Source organism: Vanessa cardui, chromosome 3 (assembly GCF_905220365.1).
Source record: "Vanessa cardui chromosome 3, ilVanCard2.1, whole genome shotgun sequence".
Classification (NCBI taxonomy): Eukaryota; Metazoa; Arthropoda; class Insecta; order Lepidoptera; family Nymphalidae; genus Vanessa; species Vanessa cardui.
The window spans coordinates 7262549-7268207 of NC_061125.1; the positions used below are offsets into that span (position 1 = coordinate 7262549).

The 5659-nt window shown below is 37.2% G+C and overlaps 1 long non-coding RNA gene across 1 annotated transcript; it reads left to right on the forward strand.

The window, feature by feature from the left end:
* Positions 1 to 644: 644 nt before the first annotated feature.
* Positions 645 to 1426, forward strand: LOC124543759. Its single transcript, XR_006967491.1, has 2 exons — positions 645 to 826; positions 1098 to 1426. It is a non-coding gene; the product is annotated as an uncharacterized LOC124543759 (long non-coding RNA).
* The last annotated feature ends 4233 nt before the right edge of the window (positions 1427 to 5659 follow it).

Consider the following 5659-nt stretch of genomic DNA (forward strand, 5'->3'; position numbering starts at 1 on the left):
ACGTCATATTATAATGTATATAGTCTGCAATAAAATACTGTGTACCGTGTTCTGTCGTATTTGTTTAGTTACATGATGTTATATTTATCGAAAACGCGCGATGACGCCAAAGAACTGTTACCGTTTTTATATTTTGCACACGGCTACACCGCCAAAACTCGTATTCCCAAGCTTCGTAAATTGTTCCAAATTTAAAAAATAAACAAAAACCTCCTCAGCCTAAATTCTTGATTAATGTCAAAATATAAGTTCATTCCTAAGTAGGCAATAAAAATAATTCAAACAGTATATCACGTTATTGAAAATGACATATGGAATTGATTGAGACATGTTATGGAATTTTTTTATCGACTTCATAACTTTGAAGTGTAATCAATACTATTATATAAGCAAGTAATTGTGTATTACTTTATATCGCTTATCTTAATAGCTATAACTATTTCCATGGAGCTTCCAATAATATTTGGAGTCATTACCCAATTAGAAGGATGAAAAACGTAGAGAACAATTCGTACATTATATATGGAAGCCACACGCATATATACTGACTGTCCGTTATAGTCCAACGAACACTTGGTAATCCTATCCACACGTATTTTCATTCAACGCATGTCTACTCACGCACACATTGTTGACCGTTTTGCTTGTGTGTCTACACTTATATAATCACAATCTTCATTACATCGTTAAGGAAGGAGTGTGTGTAGTTATCCAATTAATTATATTACAGTTCATGTGTTATATGATTAAATAAAAGGCCGTTTAAACAGTCTAAATCAATGTTTAATGCAAGTATAAGTCCACATAGTGATGAATTCATCAAAGTGTACGTACTAACAGTGAATTTAAATTTAATAGTAATTTCTAATGTTCGTTACATTTTAATGTATGTACGTTTTGTAGTCATCATCATCTATACAACTACATAATATTTTTGAACAACTATATTTAGATTTTGATCTAAAAAAAGGTGCTGGAACAGTTCAGTTTATTTTCAGTTAATTTTAATCGTTCTCACTTATGTTATTTTGTTCAATATATTATTATTACGAAGTATAATATACAAAATCAACCATGCTAAAACTAATTGCCCTCAGCGGTTCCCGCACACAGCAATGTCATCCAGGAATAGTAGATAGAGTTTTAAAAACCTGTTGAATTCTTGCCAAATCTCACGTCAACCGCCGACGAAAATACGCTGTCATACTATCGGCGAAAAATGCTAATATTTCGTTTCTGAATAATTCATAGCTTACATGTTGCGGTTTTCTTTTTTTGAATATTGATTTGTATCTATTATACGAGATTACGAGTGGGAATTTTAAATGTTATGTCTTGTTAAAGCTATTTATTATTTCAAACATGCTTCAACTTTGTTTAAATTAACCTATTTGTATAAAAAATAAAATGTTTCGAATATCAATTATAGATTTTTTTTTGTGTATGAAAAGGAGATATGTGAAATATTATTCATTTGGGACATTCACATATTTGTACCTAAGCCTTTTCGTAGCAGTAAAATGGACGCATAAAATTCCTAATAGTTGCGTACTTTTATAGATTAAAAATAATTTTTAAGATAACGATCTTTCAACATGCCATTACCAAACAGCGAGCAGCTGTTGATCCTTATCTCTGAAGTAGTTTGTAAACATGGCTACCTTTAAACATTGATAAAAATATTTTTACCGCTATTGCAATTTATATATAACATGTATTCATTAATCTAAGTTACATACATACTTCTCAAAATAATGTTTGCAAGACGAAGTGAAAATTAAAGTAACAGAATGTTAATTTCCCACGTCTGGTCAATGGCACCTCTCCTTATCATAAAGAGTTTCTCCTGACAATTCTTAAGGTTTGTAGATGTAACTGTAACACTGCTTCAGTTCACAAATAAAATAATTTCATTGATCCTTTTTCATTATGATGAATTAGAAAACGAAAATGAAAACTCAGATGTTTGATTAAAATCAGATAAAGTTCTATCCAGTGAGCCAATTTGTGCCATTTAGGATTTTATGCAAAACATATAAACAATATATTATTGTATATATTAATCGGGTAACACGTGGAGCTACAGTTTTCTTTTTATTTTATTCTTGTGAATCATTATCCAGAATTAAAGAAACCGACATAAATCGAGGTAATCCTCGATTTATGTCGGGGATTATATAACCATCGAGTTTTTTTACGTAATATGACCACACTGTCTGTTGTAATAACAAACCTATTAATTTCGATTAATATATTTATCATTATTATTATTATTTAAAAAGAGATTGCGTTAAATTTTGTAAAATACAAATGTAATAACATTTTCCATAAAGAATAAAGGACGATATTTTAAATGAAAATTATTTATACACACAAAACACAACACAAATATGAATAGTTCTGTAATTTAATAGTTTTTTTTTTTTTTTTTTAATTAATAGTGTCAAAGGGAACGTGTACAGGGTAGTAATATATTTAATTTTTGTATAGTTTTTTTTCTTCAATGTCGAAGTGAAAATTATCAACCCAGATGCTTTCCGAGCTAACACTGCAAAACACAACTTCTTTTAATACAAGAAAAGTAAAGTTTGATAATTCTTAAATACGTCTCTGCAAACAGTTTTTGTTTAAAAACGGTCTGATAACGAAATAATAAAAACATTACTTAACTTGTCACACAGTTGACAGTATGAATAGAAATCACACTAAATTGCAGACATCTTTACCCACAATATTTTTTATTAAATCTAATTATAAAATATTTATTTATCTAAAATAAAAAAAAGATAAACTATCTACCGCCGTTACACGAGAATTTCTTAATAGCCTGTTTAAATATTCCGCTTTTAACAATGGAAGTTCATTATAATGTAAAAATTATCTAATCCTAAATCATACATGAATTAACGGGCATGCAGCAAGCTCCCAACAAAAGATTTATCTTAGAGAAAAACAGGTATACAAATACCTCATTAATTAAAACGTAACAGTAAATGGTATCTGTACCACCTGCATTATACATAAGACAATTATAAAAATTATTTACATATTACATACTTTACTTTATGTCCTTTTGGTCACACCCTGACAACGTACATGCAAAATTTTATGCTGGATTAAATAGTTAAGAAGTAATTTTGGTGATAGGTACATACATAACTTCTATTTTGAAATGATATATTTTATGATGACTTTGAGATTTGTACTGTGTTTGTACTTATACTCTTACGCCAGAGAGAAGAAGGTTATAAGACTGTCGCCTCGCTCAGTCTTGGTTGATAGAAGATCAGCGGAGACATTCTTCTCATGCTACCGCTTCGTAACCTCAACAACAAAGCAAGAGAAAGCAAGAAAGCAAGAGATCACCGCCGCCACTACTGCCACTAGGAACTGCCTCAGCTTATCGCCACGAAGGTGCTCTGTTTGAATCTGCACTGGACTATATTAACAATAAATAAATCATATTATCACCGTTACACCTGTATATTAAAATAATAATAACATACCTTGTTCTTATATTCCAAGAAAAACGAATGGAATATTATTTTGACATGGAAACAAATACGATATAAATTATATTATATGTTAACTGCCTCGTTGGTCTAATGTTTTTCTAGTGACAAAACTTTTTTACTTTTTGGTAGGGCATAGTGCAAGCCCGTCTAGGTACCACCCACTCATCTTATTGTATCGCTAAACAACAGTGCTCAGTGTTGTTGTGTTCCGGTTTGAAGGGTGAGTGAGCCAGTGTAACTACAGGCACAAGGGACATAACAACTTACTTCACAAGGTTGGTGGCGCATTGACGATGTAAGGATTAGTTAATATTTCTTACAGCATCATTGTCTATGGGTGATGGTGATTGGTGACCACTTACCATCAGGTGGCCAATATACACTTCCGCCAACATATACCATAAAAAAAAATCCCACCCAGCAGCAGGAAGTATGAATACTGTATAGTAACATGTCTCGAAAAGCACGTTAATTTGTTGGTGGCACGCTTGAAATCTTTGAGACTTAGCATATTCACTATCGAACTATGAGAGTGATAGAATAGAGTACCTGTACTGTACGTGTTTGCACACACACGTGCACGATAATATTATGTTTGCGTAATTAGCTAATCTCCCTTGAGATTCCCCACCGTGGACATCATTACATGTTTTGAAAATAATGATGATATCGGAAAAACATTATTGAAAATTAGGCTGAGCGTGCGAAATGTTCTCTCTATAGAAAAACATATTATATAAAGCCTTAGTCCCCGACTAGTTTGAAATTGGATTAATGTCAATTCGAATAAGAAAGAAAATTACGTTAGGTAAATACACAAATGTAAACCTGTTAAGGTAGATAAATCAAGGATATATATATTAAGAGTATTTTTCATACGTTATACGTTTTACAAAGAACAGCACGTAAACAAACTCTGCGGTTTGGAAAAAATTGGAAAATGTTGTTTCTTAGACAACGCCCCATTTTTCAGTGTATTTCATTGAATAACTAATCAACTGCATACGTTACATAAATGTAGATAGCTTTAAATGGAATATAATATGTATATAATATATGAATAGAAGCTTTTTTTTTTCTCGCAGGAAAAACGCTTTACGCGCTTCCCCCACGTGATGGAAAGTGGGGGGGTGTGTGGGACTCCCCGGAGCCCTGAAGCTGAGTACGCCCAAGCACACCGGGTTTAACCACTAAAAAACCAGCGGTACCCTCTCCGTCTTTCGGCGGACGCCACGGGATCGCTTACGCATGCTACCGTGACGCCCTGACGGTTGGCCTGTCTATACGGGCCTCCAACAGCTAGGGGAGATTCCCAGGGTACTGGGACCCCCCCTGGTCCCTACGGCGCTTATTGAGGCGGAGGGAGAAGGTGCGCGTAGCGCCTTTTCCTTCTCCCCGGTCGTCTTCTGCGGAGCGAGTCAGCGGCGGCATTCTTTTCCCGCTCCTGCTCCGCTGCTTCCTTCTGCGACATGACACTTTCGCAGAAGGAGCGCATCTCCGACCAGCACATCTCGCTACCGAGCATGGCATTGATAACGCTCGACAGCGAGAGGTCTCCGCCCATACTCGCCGTAAGGGTGTGCCTCTGGGGCCCCCACGCAGCACACTCGTACAGGGTATGGTACGCCGTGTCCACTGGCGCACCACACTCGTGGCAGGAGGGTGACTCCTCCCGCCGCGCTATCCCGTGCAGGTACTTACCGAAGCACCCGTGTCCGGTAAGTACCTGCGTCATTCTGTACGACAGTGTGCCGTGCTTCCTCTCGACCCAGCGACTCAAGTGGGGACGGATCGCCTCCACTGTCGCTAGGCCCGCCGAGGGAGACCCCAGATCCTCCTGCCATCGGGCGATCAGGGCTTGCTGGGCTAAAGCCCTGATCCGCCCGACCTCCGCCGACCCCGGACGGTCGCCGCGGTCCCTCGCCTCGACCCGGAACCGGTACACTTCCGCGAGCACCTCCGCCTGGAGCTCCCAGGGCGGATCACCCGCGAGAAGTGTCGCCGCAGTCCACGACACCGTACGGTACCCTCTGATGCCTCTCACCGCTATGACCCTCTGCGGCTTTCGCAGCAGGGCCCGATTTTTAGCGGTGAGGGCGTCTATCCAGATCGGGGCACCGTAGCGCCATCGACCTCACTACGCC